Genomic DNA, 18907 nt, shown 5'->3' with positions numbered 1-18907 from the left:
AGAGAGGGACACATAAGAGATTGCCCACGAAAACACTCAGCATACTGTTTGTATGAAGAAGGAAATGCTCAATGTATGTGGGTTCCACCTCACAGTTCTCTGACAATCCCTCTCCTACCTGGATGACAAGCCAGGTTCAAAGTTCGCATCCATGAGTATATAAGAAATTTGTGGGGCTCCTCCATGAGCATCAGATAACTCTCCCCGTTGGTTCAGCTCAAAGTCATGAAGTTTTGGCCCAGGAAGATGCCACCTGCTTTTGGCTGGAGGGAGCCAACCAGGTCAGGTGTGTGGACCAAGACAGAAAGAAGAGCAGGGGGGATGACAGTTCAGAGGTCTACTGGTGACTGCTGCTCCTGCCAGTTACCTGGCAGGGACAGGACCATAGCTGGGTCCCCTCAGACTTCTTCCTGTTCAGCACTGTTAATGACCTCGGCCGCTACTGAACAGGAAACACTGTTGTGTGTCTCTGCTTGGTGCTATAGCGGGATCAGCATTCATCCCTTGGCTGATGAGCCAAGTCCTCTGGGTTTGGCTCTACCCGGTCTTTGCTCTCATCACCTAGGGTTTGGGACAATGTATACAGAAGGACTTTACAAACTCTGAAGCTCTTAATATGAAAAATTTACTCTGACTAGTTGGAACATCTCTGTTCTACTAACACAGCCATTTAGGGGCTCATTCTAGATGAGAGTCAAGGTCAGACTGGAACACATTCTGTACAATGCCAAGGAGAAGAGGTCAGAAGCAGTATCAAACAGGGGTCAGTTTTCTGATCCACAAAGAAGAGACTTAGGAAATGTACACATGTGGCTGTTCTGCAAAGTCAAGGAGAAATGTCTGCCTGAAGCATGTTCCAGGCTGTATTCCCAATCTGCTTTCAAGGTCTACACACTCTTCAGAGGGCAGGCTGTGCTGTTGTTGCACATAATCTCAAAGGGCAGGTATCTTTGGGGGTTCAGAGGAATGGAGTTGGGGGTGCAAAATGAAAAGGAAGTGTGAAGATTCAGATATGGTCTTCCAGGGTGTTATGAACATACCAACTTGTTAGCCTCATTTAAAATAAGTCATAACCTTTGAATGTTTAGACACATGGTACGTGGATCTCCATCTGTACTCCTGTTCTACCTTGCAAATGTCAGAGGCAAGCCTGACAAAGTTGCACAGTAAATGCTCAATGAATGTTAGGAGGAAGCAGTGAGGATGATAATCCAGAAGGTGGTGAGAAGGGCTCGTGGTGGCCCTTAAATGGGCAAAGACAAGGGGGAGACTACATGAGACTGAGATTCTCAGGCACCTTTTTCTAGCCTAGGACACAAACACCCTGGTCCACAAACCAATATCCCCAACTCAATCCTCTCCACACAATTCTATCTTGGCTCTTCCAGGCTTCCCACTAGGTTAAGAGTGGGAGCCCTAGAAAATACCGACATCCTATTCAGCAGAAGCTGCTTGACTTGATAAGCTATTTCCCCCCCTGGGCCAAGCTCTGCCTCACAGATTAGCTGTGTAATTGAAAGCAAGGTGTTTGCAGCCCCAGAGGCCCCATGCTTAGCGATGAGCTAATGAGAGGTGGGGAGAGGGATTGTTCTCGGAGGTGTGGGGGGGGGTCTGGTTGGGGGTGGGGTGGGGATGGAGTCCAGAACCCAGCTTGTTTCCAGAGACTTCTGCAATGTCAGATTAGCAGGGACTTTAGTGAGCATGGAGCTCATATGCCCTTATTCTAAGGAAGAGAGGGGAATGGACTTGACCAGGATGCCATAGCCAGTGAGCAGCAGGGCCAAGAAACCCATGGGTCCCTCTGACTCTACGTCTTGGGTTCTTATATTTCATTGTTCCTTCTGAGCTGCTGAGAGACAAGCCCCCAGCATAGTGAGGAGCTTGGAAAAGACAATATAGAAACGCTATGTGTGAGAAAATTGCGGACTGGCTCCCAAATAAACATCTTCACCTTTACCTGCTGAAACAACTGCTGCATAAAAGCTGGGCCCTTAAGCTAATTAAAACCCACCAGGAACACAGGCTTTGAAATGCAATTTACAGCTCAAAGGGACAGGCTTGCTCCTCTAGGCTAATAAGAACAGAGGAAATTTGGCAAAAAACAAATCGTTTTTCCCAGATGAAACATTTCAGATGGAAGCTGTATTGTGGAAGAGTCAAGCCTGAAGGTGGTAAAGTGCCAGAGCTTTGCAAAGGCAGAAAAGCCCTAAAAAGTACCTGCACCCCTGAACCACCCAGAGGGGCATCACATTAAGAATAGCCTCTAATTACTGACTGCAAGCTGTCAAGAGACTTTACATATTTTACTTAACTCTCACAACAGTCCTATGAGGAGGTCATTTAGATAGGGAAAGGAAGCTCAGAGAGACAATGTAACTGGTTAACAGAACAAAACCAGACCTGCACCCAGGTCTGACTCCAAAAAACCTGTGTACAGAGATGCCTTGGGTACTGATTCCCATGATGAGAATGTGTCACCCTGAGCCGGTCACATCCTCTCCTTGGTCCTTACCCTTTTCCCTTTTCTACTACAATGCCTCCCATCTGCATAGGATTTTAGTGAAGAAAGCCAGTTTCTATTCTTGGTCCTGACACTGTTAGTCCCATTTTATAGATGGAAAAGCTGAGGATCAGCAAAGATACATGACTTACTTAAGGTCCCCTGTTGGTGAAGGGAGTAGCTTGGGACTTGAATCCAGGCTTCCTGTGTGACACTCTACCTGCCACTGTCTCTACTGGCCTAAGCACTCTGGCTCTGCCTTACCAAGCCTCTCAGTGCTGCCTATCAGGACCTAGCCTTCAGCCTGACCTCTGAGGCACAAAACCATCTGAACAGTCCCTTCCCCAACTATATAAATCCTCCTCAGCACTGGATCTCCACTGCTCGTGGTCCTTACCTCCACCACCACCCCCCACCCTCCCCCACCACTCACCCCCATCCACCCAGTTTTACTTACAGCCTCTGTCTGGGTCAGTTCTGTGGGACAGCTCCAGCCTTATTCCCAAGACTGGAGATGAGTGGTCATAGCAGCCTGTGGCCAGACCTCTGCCCTTAGATAAACCTGGAGACATTTGGGTGACTCTGAAGGAAAGCAGCTATCAGTGATGGGGAGACTATTTCTGGAGAAAGCCAAGCAATTGTACTGATCAGTACCCAGGGCCTCTTTGGTCCAGAGCCTTCTGGTTACCAGGCAGCTAGGGATGACAGAGCATCTATTAATCTCATTAAACTCGCCAGGCCTCAGCTCATTATCACTGCCCAAATGATCATTACTGGCCAGATAGGACTAATTTTCCAAGGAGTGCTCTCTAGTTCCTGACCATTCCCACTCCCACGAGAAATCCTAGCTCCCATCAAGCTGAACACTGAGGGCTCCTGGGATGGGTGGGAGTGTAAGGGGTCTAGGTTACATGTCCACGAGGCTTGGCTCTGCAGCTCACTCTTGTAACCTGCAACAAGTCAAGAGATTTCTCGGAGCCTTGTCATCCTTATTCTAAAAACAGAAATAATCTTTTTCCTGATTACCCTTCAAATCCAATGATGTGAAAGTTCTCTATTGCCTCTGTAACATACTGTAGACAAACAGGGTATTACACTTATTTCTATTATTACCGAACTCCTAACCCCTTCACTAGGTGCTGGGAAACAGTGCCCACAGGCCTTGTCCTCTACTTGCTTTTTAAGAAAGCCTTCTCTTTAGGTACCTGTTCCTAAAAGCAAAACACTGCACATGAAATAGTAGAAACAGCACAGGCTCTGCAATCAGAGAGTACTGGTTTCAACTGTAGCCTTACCACTTGCAAGATATAAACTTGGTGATGTCCTTTATCCTCTCTGGGCCTCAGATTCCTCAACTGCAAAATGGGAATTGTACCAACCTCCCAGGATTAGACCAATATGTGGCAAGTGCCCAGTATAACAGCTGTGACCAGGAGATATTTACAAAAGAAACTCAAATGCCCAAATGTCCTGTGCAGAGATGAATCTAGCCTGGCAGTCTGGATCCTCCACATTCCAGCTCTAAAGCCTGATACCCACATTGTCTCCCAATGCTCCAACTCTTAACCTGAGAATAAGATAGTCAGGGATAAAGGGCATGCTCTCTCCCCTGTCCTAGTATCTTGGACCAAACCCAGAAACTTTGTAAGAGTGCCCCCTCCCCCATGACTGTATGGGCCTGGGAGAAGAAAGAACACGGGTGGGAGGAGTTCCAGGCCTTGCTGAGCCACTGACTCACCTCTGAGTCCCACCATGAGGTCTCTAGTCTTACACTCCAACACCTGTATAAGCATCTCTTAGGCAGTGAAGGGAGATCCCAAAGCAGAAACAGAAGGTAGAGCTGGGGCCTCAGCCATCTCTCCCCACAGTGTGGTCTGAGTATGAACGCCCCCCCCACCCCGCATCTTGTACTCTTAACTTCCACCCCTGCCTATGGCCTTAGGCTGAGGTTTAGCATTTGTGACAAGCAGCTCTTAGAGCTACCGGGAGAAAGGCAACAAAGAGTGGGGAGGTACGAACTTAGCCCACCAATCCCAAGTTAAGAGTTGGGGAGCTACAAATGATTGTCAACTTCTTTATTTTTGCCAAAGAGGTCACTCTCCAACCCCCAACAGGAAGACTGGCCCTGGCTTTGGGGCTGATGTGCCATATGACTGTGAGTTTGGGAGCATGTGACCACAAAGGGCCCTTCCACAGTTAATCATTACCAATATTTGCTGAGCACTTACTACATGCCAGGTATTGTACTACATCTTCTGCTGAGGGAGGTGGTATATATTGTGTCCATTTCACCAATGAGTAAACTAAGGGTTGGAGCTTAGCCCTACACAAGCTAGGACATGGCAGAGCTGAGACCAGTCTGTATGAGACAAGGGCTAGTGCTCTCAACCTTGGCCCAGAATGGCTTTGTGTAAGCGTGCACTGTACCTGCCAAGACATCAGTTTCTAACATCTTCTGATCCTTTGGGGAGAAACTCATGAAGCCTTGCTAAGGGCACACTCAAGTCCAAGAGCCAATAAGCACTTACTGCGAGCCTGGGGGATGGACTCCTCCTCCTCCTCTCACCTTAAGGGGCCGACTCCTCACAGTGATAATGTGGCAAGATTAGTCACTGCTTGCTGTTGGTTGATTATAGCTATTCTTTTCTGTAAATGAAGTTTAAAAGTCATCAAAGGGTTTGTCAGCTGTGACTTATGAGCCTCTTTCCCGCAGGGAAGTCAGGCAGTGACAAATGCCCCTCTCATTCTGCCATCCATTACAAGGCGGAAGGTGCCATGTTCCAATTACTGGAGACCCCGACAAAGTCCGCGGAAAGCCCTGCTCCAGGCTGCAGCCATTACTCAGAGCGGGCAGGCCCGCCAGCAGAGCTGCCCTGGGCCCGGGCTGCACAGGCTGAGAATGCAGGGAGAGCAGGCCCTGACTTAGTCAGCCCCTCTACTCCATACCTGCGCTATCCCTGGTGGGTCTATCCTAGACACACTCCGAAACATCATGTGGGCTGTCTCAAAGCACCCAGAATCAAGACTGTCTGAGAGAGACAGACATGAGGAAACAAATAAGGTCATGCTGCTGGTGGAGTAGGCAGGGAATACAATGTTCAAGGGGAAGGGGATAAAACAGCTATGATGTTCAGAGTAGAGACTAAAAAAACCTTAGAGATCATCTAGTACAATCAATTGCCTCAGTACTCAATACCCATTCTATGCTAAGCCCTGTCCAGCTAAATTCTGGGGAGCCAAAATGAATAAAACATAGTCCCTACCACTGAGGGTAGATGAGATAATTAAGGTTTAAAGAAGTGACTTAACCAAGGTCACAAAATAAGTTAGCGTCAGTGATGGAATGAGAAAGCAGGTCTTCAGCGAAGTCGAGAAAGTGGAATGAGAGGGAGCTCTCCTGCATGCCAGGCTCTTTGCACAGAACATGGCATAACAGTCAAGAGTGCTAGCTTCCATTTACATCCCAACTACACACTTACTACAGAGTTGGACTTCTGACAAGTCCTCAACCTATCCAACTCCCAGAAAAATCAGGATGATAACAAAACTTACTTGAGTGTTTCGGTGAGAATTAAGTAAGATAATACATGTACAGTGCACAGTGGCAGGCACATAAGTATCCAAGATATTATTTAATGTCAAGTAGCTCAAAACAATTTGAGGTAGGCTTTATAAATCTCATTCTACAGACAAGAAGACCGAAGCTCTATTTCACTTTGACACACTAAGTAAGCCAGTACTTCTCAAAACTACTTCTGGTGAAGAACCACTTTTTTGTTGTCTTTTTAAACTCCCAATCCATTACAGACCAATACATTTGTAAAATACGATAAAAATGTCAAATTACTGTAGAGTCTCTAAGCACTTAGTCTCAATTTCTGTACTCACCACAAACAAGCAAGTTTGCAAACTAGCATTCATCTATTCACTGGGCTGCAATCTGCATAGCACAGCTCTAAGTCACGCTCTGCAGTCCATGGGGTCGCAAAGAGTCAGACACAACTGAAGTGACTGAACTGAACTGAAGCTCACCCAGCTCTGTCAAGCTCTATAAAAAGCAAATCAAATCAAAGTATAGTTTATTTTATTTTTTTTTTGAGTCCTTTATGCTGATGTCTTATAAACTTTGGTGTTACACTAATCTATAAAAAACTATTCTGATCTCTTTTTTCTTTCTTCTCAAGAGAGAAGAGGGTAAGCAGACAGACCAAGGATGAGTTCAAGGATCTGCCACCAAATAATTTAGGAGGGGATTTACCTCAGTCATCTGCTCCAGGTCATACTACATCCTGCAAGCCAAGATGATCTAGTCTTACTAAGGACTAACACCCGCCCTGAAGCCTGGCGGCCTGAAAGGCAGGGTCTATTCCTAAAGAAACTAGTACTCCGAGACCCTTTTGCCCCACACTAGAGGACATGAAGAAACCAGCCAGGAAGGGGAAGCATGTTGTAACTCTTCTTTTTAGTATTTCTAATTTTCAGTCTTTTATCATGGCTTCTCTCTCCTTCTAGGGAGCTTCGTGACAGCAAGATGGATATCAGGCTCACGGTTCACTCCTGAGTGCCACTGTACACCCAAGACTATGACTGGCTGGGGCAGCTGAGTAGCTTTTCACCAGTGTGCCAAGACATAACAATGTATCAGGAAGCTTCCAGGTGCGGGGCTGAATTCTCCTCAGTGTACAAAACTTCGTTTTGTTCTGAACTAATGGGGTAGTACTATTTTTCAGCACAACCCAGAGCTGAGTAGGTCATATGATGCAGTGTATAGAGGCACGGGTGGCTCCTGTGAATAGGGGCCTGCCATCAAGCAGAAGTCAGAGCCTACATGTTTAGTGTCATGTGAGAGGCCACGTAAGATGGTCAAGAGAGTAATCTCTGAAGCCAAAATGCCTACATTCTGCCACTGAACTAGCTGTGTGACATGATTTTCAGTAAGTATCTTAAGTTCTTTATGCTTCAGGTATCTCACCTACAAAATAGGGGTAGTGATACGTATCTCAAGGGTTGTTGGAGGATAAAACTACCTAATTCACATTTGGAATGTCTGGCACATTATGAAGTATGCTGTTGTTATTAGTATTATTATTGTTGGAACTCAGAAGAACTTTTTCTCGAGAGTATGAAAGGTGGTGAGTTCTACTGTAACATTAATCTCGAACTGAACTGTGATCAAGGAAAGAATACTATCACTGTGATGCAATAAATTTTAGTATCTGGAAATGTGCCTTGAACATAATAAAAGGAATCACAGGAGTAGGCACTCATTAAGCATTAAATGAATAAAGAAATAAGTATACAGAATAAAGCAGTCCCCTCTGTACAACTTGAGAAGGGGGTTGGGAAGAGGTCCCTAAGTGAAGGTTCTCAGAGAGGCCTCTTTGTACCTCAAGGACCCAGAAGGCAGGTTGGACTCCCCTTCTGAGCAGGGTTCCCAGGGCTAATAATGCAAGAACCTTCTGCTTGCTCAGTGTTCTGTATCTCCAAAGGAACCCCCACATTCTGTGGCTACTCTATTCTGAACAAGGCTGCTGCAGGTTGTACCATGGTAGTGCATACATCCCCACTTTCCAGACTACATCAGAGGAACACAGAAAGGGCAGCCTAACTCCTCCCAAGAAAGGTTTTGCCCTAAGTTAAAACAGTAACTGGGGATTCGTAATTCAAAAAATTTAAAAAAATAGTAATAGGGGAGGAACTTGTCTGGTGGTTCAGTTAAGAATTTGCCTTGCAATGCAGGGGATGCAGATTCAATCCCTGGTTGCGAAACTAAGATCCATGTGGGATAACTACACCTGTGCTTGGTAACTACTGAGCCTTTCACCGCAACAAAGGATCCACATGATGCAGTGAAGATCCTGAGTGCTGCAACTAAGAGCCGATCCAGCCAGGTAAATGTAACAAGACAGGATAGAAAACAGTGAAGTATACTTTTTTTAAAAAGTCATAGGGGATTGATTATCAGTTTTGAAATCCTGCTTGCCTGTGGAGTTCCAGGTCCCCAAACCCACTTCCAATAGCTGTGTGAACTTGGGAAGGCCTGTCAGTTCTCTGAGGCTCAAGGCTATTCGTCTATAAAATGGGAATAAAAATTCTTGCCTTGCCCACCTGCAATGCAGGCTGTTTTGCAGGTCTAAGGAGATAACATATGGGAGGACACTGTTACCTGAGATTGCCACAAAAATGTGGACAGGGATATTCCCTGGGATGTTCAGTTCCTGCATATCTTCCTAGACAGAGATACCCTGGCAGTTAGCCAGCTGGCTGGAAGCAGGCGGTGGACGGTGCACAATTTGGCACTGCAGCCAAGCACTGTGCCCCTCAGGTGTAAGGGCAGTTGATTAAAATCCTTTCATGTGGAATCAATATTTTCCTCATTACCACAATCCTTCTCCTTGAGAACACCTAATGCCACCCCTCACAGCCTCACAAAGGCTTGATCCGGCTGAAAACATATGCATTTGACATAATAAATATATATATTTATTTCCTCACATTCAGACAGGAAAAGAAAGCTGACCTCTCTCCAGGGTGCTGATCTAAACTTAACTCAGAGCTCTAAGCACCATCCCACAGTGCTTTATGCTTGACCCTAAAAGGACCACTGAGAATGACGCCACTCTGTCCCTCTGGTAACATTAATTTCACAAATATTACTAGGCTCTGCCTCTTAAGTGAACCACTGAGCAAGCCTGTCCCTGTCTCCTGTTTAAGACCCTTCAGCAGCTTCCCACCACCAAGAATCAAGCCCAACTCCTTCAACATGGTTTACAAGTCCCTTCACTAGTTAAAGGTTACCAAATCCATATACAACAATCCTCTAAGAGGTTATAAGTCATGCCCACTTTAAAGATGAGTAAACCCTAGTGCAGAAAGACAAAAGCAGTTGCCCAAGGTGACATACTGAGCAAGATGGTATGAATTGACTTCTTCCCTAAGGGCTAGGTATCAGATTCCAAAGTATAGATTCAAATTCACAATAATCTTTTCTTGGACTAGTCTATATGATGCAGTATGGGGATGGGGCATTTATTGCTCAGGCAAACCATTTCAGCTTTCTTTGTTGGAAAATGCCAATCTGAACCTCACTCCCACAGCATCATTGATAAACTTGACATAATAACCAAAATATTTTCTTGTAATACAGCAGACATTTGCATAACAGGACACAAGTATAAAAGTAAACCAACAGATCACAACATCGTGGGGGTGGGGGAGGCGAGCCCCACAACCAACAAGCGTAACATGCCCAATACCTAATGAACTTCTAATTTATTCAACTGATGACAGAAGCAGCTGTGGTGTCTATGGTTTTTTCCCCTCCATCAGCCTCTTAGAATTCACTAACCCTTTCTGGCCCCCTTTCCCCTCACTAAACAAGTTTCTACACTGCAATAGCTAGTTTAAAAAAAATTTTTTTCCCCAAAACTTTTGCAGATGTCTCAGCTGCAGGATCAACAGCATAGGCTCAAGCCAGAAACTTTACTTTTACATTTACATTACTTACTGTATGACTTTGGATAAGTCATGAAACTCCTTGAGCCAATGTTCTCTATTCTTTACTAGGCGTATACTGGCATATACTTCTTCCCTCCACATACTGAATTACTTCCTGATTCTCACACTAAAACCAAGCCCTGCTCATCTGGCCCCCTGATTATTTTTAAAATGCAGCCCTTCTCTCTCCATTCATATTAGCATTCAAACTCATCCTCCACACAGTCACAATATCACTACACGATTCCACTGCCTAAAATCAAAGTTTTGCTTTATTATTTCAAAATTTCTGGCCATTAATTTTGGTGTCTGTTCTTGTGTGCTTATTTTTTGAATTATCATAAGTAAATCACCTAAACTTCAACCCCTCTATAGAACATAACTATTGTTAGCACCCTGGTATATTTCCTTCCAGTGCTTTTTCTTGTGTATTATATTTGGATTATATAGTTAGATCATTCATTCAGTTCTGTAACATAATTTTTTCAATTAGCATTATTACACATTATATATAACATATCTGTCTTACGTCCGCATAGTTTTCAATAAGCACCATTTAAAAAATATTATCAGTTTTAATAACCCACTGTTTTCCCGTGAGTGGATTTATCATAGTTTAGACTGGTCATAGTTCAGGCGGTCATTTAAGCTTCTCCCAATTTCTCACTATTATAAATAACAGCATCCAAGGGAAAGTTCATTCTGTATACTAGATTATTTCCTTAAGACAGAGTCTCAGAACTGGAATTACTATGTCAAAATGTAAGAGCATTTTTATGGCCCAAAGTGCTGTACCAATTTACACTGTATTGGGGGGGGGGGGGGGAAGAGCAGGTGATAGTTAGCAGGGAAAAGGAAATCTTCATTGTTGTTTTCACATATACATAAAAATAACAGTCTCCCATGATTATTACACCAAGTTTTCAATCTACAGAATTTTGACTGCCCCCAAGAAATTATTGTAGGTTCTTAAGCAGAGCAATAATATGCTAAAAATTTATTTACTCATTTATCAAAAAATCATTTATTGAGCACCTGTTTCTGTCAGACACTGTACAAAGTATAGAAATGAACAAAGTATAATCCCTGCCTCCAAATGAATTCACAGTCCACACAGTCCAGCGGTGAGGATCTCAGGAAAATCAGAAACTATGTTTCATCTCTTTCATCTCCATAAGTGCTATGACAGGAACATGTGGGAACTCAGAGGCATGTAACTTACCAAAGGGACAGGGTGGAAGGAAAAGGAAGAAGTCAGAGAAAGGAATCAAAAAGTTCTGATCTTGTCCACAGTCAAGCTGATGTTAGCCCACATGTAAGATGAGAGAAAACATTTAGAAAAGAGGAAATAGCATAAGCAAAGCAGTAGAAGCTGGACGGTGCTTCTATATGGAGTGAGTAATAATATGCATCATGGTTTGGCTAGAGTGTAGAATGAATCTAAGACTGGATGTTGCAAGAGGTGACAGCAGAGAACCTAGAAGAGGTCAGATCAGAAAGCGGTTGTGGGCTGTTGAGCAGCTTAGACTTGGTGGTAGTCACGAGCCAGTCCCATGGCATACGTAGGGGAGTGCTCAGTAAGAAGGCCCTCTAAGTCCCCAGAGGTGCTCAGAGTCTGAATGGCACCAGGCAACTCTCGGTCAGAGCACCCCACCTGTGTTACGCCTCTCATCTCACATGTTCATCTTCTCTCGCCAAGCAGTGCAGAACTTCTGGGGTGTTTTTCACATCACCCAAGCACATTACATTTCTAGGCACATGGCAGGGGCTCCAATAATGCTCACAGATCAACTCACTGGAGGTAGCTTGTGAAATAATATACATACTCATGAAACCCTTACTGCCCTGGCATAGTGCCTGCCAATCTCAGCAGCTCAGTCACTGCCTCTCCTGGCAGATGTACTGCCTCAGAAAGCTATCTTCCCTCTTTTTGCTCATTCTGCTAAATTAAAAAAAAATGTGCCTGGGTACAAGAAACTATGGGCTTCCCTGGTGTCTCAGATGGCAAAGAATCCACCTACAATGCAGGAGACCTGGGTTCCATCCCTGGATTGGGAAGATCCCCTGGAGGAGGGCATGGCAACCCACTTCAGTCTTCTTGCCTGGAGAATCCCCATGGACAGAGGAGCCTGGTGGGCTACAGTCAGTGGGGTTTCAAAGAGTCGGACACGACTGAGCAACTAAGCACAGCGTAAGAAACTACAGAGTAAGTGATAACCAAGGAGCATACTGGGTGGCCATCGGGGAGCTCTGAGGAACATAAATCCTTCCCCAGAGCACATTCCTCAAGCCAAGGGCTCCCTCAGCCCTACTGGCAGTTTAGGAGTGCCACCAAAACCCCACCACCACCATAAAAATAAAATAGGCTTTTCTAACTGAGTGTGTTAGAAGTCTCCTGTGAATAGCTGACTACTTGACCCAGATAATCACAATGGTGTGATCACTCACCTAGAGCCAGACATCCTGGAATGTGAAGTCAAGTGGGCCTTAGAAAGCATCACTACGAACAAAGCTAGTGGATGTGATGGAATTCCAGTTGAGCTATTTCAAATCCTGAAAGATGGTGCTGTGAAAGTGCCGCACTCAATATGCCAGCAAATCTGGAAAACTCAGCAGTGGCCACAGGACTGGAAAAGGTTCAGTTTTCATCCCAACCCCTAAGAAAGGCAATCCCAAAGAATGCTCAAACTATCACACAATTGTACTCATCTCACACACTAGCAAAGTAATACTCAAAATTCTCCAAGCCAGGCTTCAGCAATACATGAACCGAGAACTTCCAGATGTTCAAGCTGGTTTTAGAAAAGGCAGAGGAAAAATTTAAAAAGGCAGAGGAACCAGAGATCAAATTGCCAATATCCAATGTATCATCGAAAAAGCAAGAGAGTTCCAGAAAAACATCTATTTCTGCCTTATTGTCTACACCATAGTCTTTGACTGTGTGAATCACAAAAAACTGTGGAAAATTCTAAAAGAGATGGGAATACCAGAGCACCTGACCTGCCTCTTGAGAAACCTGCATGCAGGTCAGGAAGCAACAGTTAGAACTGGACATGGAACAACAGACTGGTTCCAAATAGGAAAAGGAGTACGTCAAGGCTGTATATTGTCACCCTGCTTATTTAACTTATATGCAGAGTACATCATGAGAAACGCTGGGCTGGAAGAAGCACAAGCTGGAATCAAGATTGCCGGGAGAAATATCAATAACCTTAGATACGCAGATGATACCACCCTTACGGCAGAAAGTGAAGAGGAACTGAAAAGCCTCTTGATGAAAGTGAAAAGAGGAGAGTGAAAAAGTTGGCTTAAAGCTCAACATTCAGAAAACTAAGATCATGGCATCTGGTCCCATCACCTCAGAGGAAATAGATGGGGAGACAGAACAGTGTCAGACTTTATTTTCGGGGGCTCCAAAATCACTGCAGATGGTGACTGCAGCCATGAAATTAAAAGACGCTTACTCCAAAAAAAAAAAAAAGAAAGAAAGAAAGACGCTTACTCCTTGGAAGGAAAGTTATGACCAACCTAGATAGCATATTAAAAAGCAGAGACATTACTTTGCCAACAAAGGTCCATCTAGTCAAGGCTATGGTTTTTCCAGTGGGTCATGTATAGATGTGAGAGTTGGACTATGAAGAAAGCTGAGCGCCAAAAAATTGATGCTTTTGAGCTGTGGTGTTGGAGAAGACTCTTGAGAGTCCCTTGGACTGCCAGGAGATCCAACCAGTCCATCCTAAAGGAGATCAGTCCTGGGTGTTCATTGGAAGGACTGATGCTGAAGCTGCAACTACAATACTCTGGCCACCTCATGCGAAGAGTTGACTCATTGGAAAAGACCCGGATGCTGGGAGGGGCTGGGGGCAGGAGGAGGAGGGGACGACAGAGGATGAGATGGCTGGATGACATCACCAACTCGATGGGCATGAGTTTGAGTCAACTCCGGGAGTTGGTGATGGACAAGGAGGCCTGGCGTGCTGTGATTCATGGGGTCGCAAAGAGTCGGACACGACTGAGCGACTGAATAACATCTGCTTTAATGATGACAGGGATATTAACAGGATTTCAACAATTAATAAAATAGCCATTCATTCATGCTCTGCTCGTAGTGGCATGGGAATCCCATGTACCACTGTCCCCGCTCCCTTCCTCATTCATGCTTGTTAAGAAACAAAGAAGCAGGCAGTACAGATAATGAAGCCAGAAGACTTGGGAGACAGAAAGGAGACATCTTTGCAAAAGCCCAATCCACTTCAGCCTTTAGGAAAGGCTGATTTACAATATAATAAATGATCATTATGATTGACTGTTTATTTTTGTGGTAGATGCATTACTAAGTATTATACTTCTCATTCTTAAACAACTCTTTGAGGTAAGAATTATATCAAGGTCACAATAGACCTTTCTGAGATTCTTTTAGAACTTCTGGGTTCAAACCCCAGCTCTGCCACGTATCGGCTGTATTATGTTGGGTAAATGCCTTAACTCCTCTGTGCCTTAGCTTTCTCATTTGTAAAACAGGAATAAAATTACAGTACCTTCCCCATTAAGGTTATGAGAATTTGGTCAGGTAATATACCTGAAGCATTCAGGAATTTTCTAAATGAAATTACTGTTACTACTGGTCCCATTTAATAGATGGCTTCAAATATCACCCTCTTTAACATTTAGTGAGATTGAGAGAGAGACTACTTCATCAATAAAGCAGGACCAGAACCAATTTTTGATTTGGTGACGGAAGCTGGGGCCAGAAGGATTTTCTGCACACAATGTCACTGATGTCATGCCCATGATGAAAACTCTTCAGGGTAGCCTTTGTTTTCCATCCCCCTCCTCTGTATCCTGATATGGACATTCTACAGACCTCTGTCACAGCAACATTTGCTGCACCTTTGTATTTACCTACCTGTCTTTCTCCATTAGACTCTGAACTCCTAGAAGGCAGAGACTGTTATTAATCTTTGCAATCCCAGCATCCAGCACTACCCAGACAACCAGTAGATGCTCAGTGAATTTCTGCTAACAGGTGATAGAATCCTAGGTGGGCACTGCTTCAGTCAATCCCAGTGTTCCTGACAAAGCAGCTCCTTAAGAGTGAACTGTGCATTTGATGTTCGTGGGTCAAACACAAATCCCTCATCCATCAGTAGGGCAGAAGGACAGGCAAAACAGTAATGAGAGAGAAGACAAAGGAGGGACAGAGTGAGAAGCTGGGGACCAGAGGTGTCTTTGTTCAGCAGAATCCAAGGAATAGGAGCTCAAAAGAGAGACTCAATCTCCAGGCCAAAAACTGCTGAACTGAAGCTCTCCAGGGTGGGGAGGAGGCACAGGGTCCTTGTCAGAAATCCACACAGCAAAGGGAGACTCAGTCCACACTCTGAATTATCTGCTGACCCTGAGATAAGCCCAACCACTGGTCCCCACAGCCTGGCTTCATGGAAAGAATACTGGGCAAAGAGTCTACTAATGTTTAATCCTTGGAAAAGTACTAATTTTTCTATTAATAAATATTTGAGGATCTACTGTATGTCACAATTGCACCAGGCACCTGTAATACAATAAAGGTTTGTCACTAATTTGCTGTCAGACCCTGGACAAATTACTACTCCTTTCTCTGAGCCTCAGTGTCCTCATTAGACATGTGGACGATAATCTTTATGTCAGGATTGTTCTGAGTATCAGATGTGTTTTTGAAAAGTTTACTGCACAACTATGCAAAGGTAAAGGTGGTATTTTTTACTAGAAGGCTTAGTAAAGGCAAGGACACCCTTCACTAAATAAATGCCAAAGACAACCCCCTCTGCCAAGTTCTGGACAGAAACCAGCAGCACATTCCTAACCACTGAATTCCATGGAAGATGGTGATGAAAGAACAGAAATTTGACACATTCTCCTCAAATTCCTCTCAGGATCTTTCCCATAATCACTAGTGTCAGTATTCATCACAGGGAACTACACTACAGGCCTCTTTGATGAGCCCCTTGGTTGCAATTGAAACTTCATAAAACAAGAACAGACTTAAAATTTTGTGGGTCAGAGGCACCTTTCCAGACACTGAGCTAAAATTATCTGATCCCTGGTCTTTCAACTGTTTGGAAACATTTGGCAGCCATTAAGCCTGTTGTTTCCGCATTTTCCTGCTTACTAGCACAAACACATCAAAACAGAAAGCTTGATGCTCTAACAATGCTCTCTGATTAGTGGTTTGCAGAATCCTCTGTAATTTTATGATTTGCTGGCTAGAAGAGGAAGAGGAATGGAGTACAAATGGTGGTGTGGCCCAAGAGAGGGTCAGGCACCCTGAACTCTAGTTCTGGTTCTACTGTGGACTGGCTCTGTAAGCCTGGCTGAGACCTTAACTGCCTCATCCAGAAAATGGAGAACTGAACCAGAGTAGCGGTGCATGAACTCTTTCATGAAAAACCAGTGCTCTTCAAGATGTTAGGGGCTCCAAGGTCAAATAGAAACAAGAAACGTGGCCTCCTCTATCCCTTCGTCCCCACCTACCCCAGTCACATGCACACTAAGGCTCTGAGAAGTCAAAAGTAGAAAAATGCACTTTGCATTATCCAGTCTGACTTTTCTGAGATTATTAACATCTCTTCTGAGGAAGACACACTAGAACAGATCTCTAGGGTCTCTGTCAGCTCCAACCCACTGTGATTTGTATTAGAAGGACTCAGCCAGTGCCTGGAGCACCCCTGCTTCCCACTAATTCAGTTCTCTTAACCCAGTGAGGCACTTAAATGATACTCTAGCTTACAGAAATGTATTACATATAGCTCATTGTACTCTAGTGAGAGTACTAATTTTCAAAGATTCAGAATACAAGACACTTAAAACACTAAGATGGGAAACCTGCAGTTACTACGGTCCTAATACTTGTTCCATACTGTGTTGGCATTTTTCTATACACTGTATCTTTTAATTCTCAGACAGGAGATAAATACTGTTATCCTCTTATCACAGAGAAGAAAACTGAGGCTTGAGGAAATTAAGTAGCTTGCCCAGGATCATTCAGCTAGAATGTGATGAACACCAGATTTCAAACGTAGGACTATTTGGCTCCCAAATCCTGGTTCTCTTTGGGGCTCTGCCACCATGAGCACCAGACAGTTGACCACTAATCTTCCCTGACCTTCCCTGGTCACAACTGTCAAGTGAGGAAAGTAATCCTTGCACTGCTGCCCTCAAAAGAGTTGCTCTAACACTCAAAAGGCAGTAATAGATATAAAAGCACTCTGTAATATATAAAGATATTAATATATAAGGGGCACGAGAAATAGTGAACAAATACTGATATTTCCTTTCATGATTTTTTGAGGTACTTGAGGTTCTTGCAGGCTTCCCATCATGAAGTCAATCGTCCTTACTCCAGTCACCTTCTAGCCCTGCTCCCTCAAAATTGTGTTCCTTACACTTTTCCAATTAGGATTTCAGATAAACAGAAAACATGTCCATTTCCCAGTACTGATTACTCTTTAGGCTATTTGTCAGTCACACGAAGCAGCCAATCTGCTGAAGGAGTTGGAAATAAAAACAGCAAACAGGGTGGGGAGTGTTGGGAGGCCTGTAGATAAACGAGATGCCAGATTCCCCTTAAAATGTGAAACATGCCTGGGAAGTAGGGCCAAAGGGTCATTTGGGACAGCAGATCATAGAAGCCTTTGCGTGAAATCTATCCAGAAGATCAGTAAGTATGCTGTGCATAGGGGGAGGCAGGGGCAGAGTTAGCCAGCTTCACTTTGTTCTGGGATGGAAAATACCTTGGCAGGGACCTGAGCACAGAAACAGCAGTAGATGGGTGTAGGGCTCTTCACTCATCCTCTAGCCCAGAATGGGATCACACCCTTATAATCCACAATGCTGTGGCCATCTGCTCCCTTCAGCTTCTGGAAGAATAAGGCCAAAAACAACAGCAGAGCATTCTTGGAACCAGGCCCTGGCGGGGGACAGATAAATAAATAGCAAAAGTCCCTGCGCTCTTAGAGGAAGGCACTGCATCAAGATAGCTTGAGCCTAACCAGAGGTTCTCTCATAAAATAAAATTTCTGGCTCATAGGGTATATCAAGAATTGTGTGACGTGAATGAATCAGAGGAGCTTTCTTCTATGACTTAGGAGCACCTGTGGTGTCCATCCTCATTCTGGCATGAATAATTCAGTGACTCTGGGCAAAATACTTCACTTCTGTGGACCTCAGTTTACCCACCTGTAAAGCAGGCTCTGTCTACCCCACAAATAGCCTTTTGTGGCCAATGACACAGTAGCTGAGACAGCACTCTGTAAATGGCATGAGAAGGAATAGTGGGAGCTGACAAGAACATTGGAACACATGATCTTAAAAGTTCAGAGCCCAATCTGAGGAAGATTGAAATAGGCTCTTTTTCTTTCTTCCCAACCAATTTAAGTTGCTTTTTCTCACAGTCAAGTCATTCTTTGCATTTCAAGTGAAGGGAAAGGGAAAGGGAAACCAGGCTTACAAGTATGGAACAGGAAAGCTGCCATCTTTCTACTTTTCACTATCTGTTCAGAGCCACTGTACTAAAAAAGAGAGCACAAGATTTGGATTTCTGATCCCTAGCTTTTCTTAATCTAAAGCTGTAAAACTATAAACAAGCCTCAACCTCTTTCACCCTTAGTTTCCTCATCTGTAAATTGCTGAGAAATTTCCTAAGTTATAAGGTTATGCTTAAGATTCAATTAATGGTGTTTTGTAATTCACAAATGCCACACAAACACCAGTCATTACAGAGCTGTCTTCTCATCAGCTCATTAGCTACAAAGGACAGTGGTTATCACTAAATTGATAGGTGAGATCATCAAACTCAGAGAAAATCCTGATGGTAACACAGTTCAACTCTGACTTCCTCCAACAAAAGTAATTACTCCTTTCATTTATTATAGGAGT

General features: G+C 44.1%; 1 protein-coding gene across 10 annotated transcripts in view; it reads right to left on the bottom strand.

Moving 5' to 3' along the window:
* Nucleotides 1-18907, bottom strand: part of RALY (RALY heterogeneous nuclear ribonucleoprotein) — an 83042-nt gene that overhangs the window by 9740 nt on the left and 54395 nt on the right. The window contains exon 3 of one of the 10 annotated variants that reach the window (XM_020902546.2): nt 5029-5146. The exons of the other annotated variants lie outside the window; for them this stretch is intronic. The gene's annotated coding sequence lies outside the window, so the exon portion shown is untranslated. The remainder of the gene's footprint in view (nt 1-5028; nt 5147-18907) is intronic. 10 annotated transcript variants of the gene reach the window in all.

This window comes from Odocoileus virginianus, chromosome 9, assembly GCF_023699985.2.
Source record: "Odocoileus virginianus isolate 20LAN1187 ecotype Illinois chromosome 9, Ovbor_1.2, whole genome shotgun sequence".
Classification (NCBI taxonomy): Eukaryota; Metazoa; Chordata; class Mammalia; order Artiodactyla; family Cervidae; genus Odocoileus; species Odocoileus virginianus.
The sequence above is the reverse complement of the archived record's forward strand: the minus strand, read 5'-3'. Positions and strand labels throughout refer to the sequence as shown.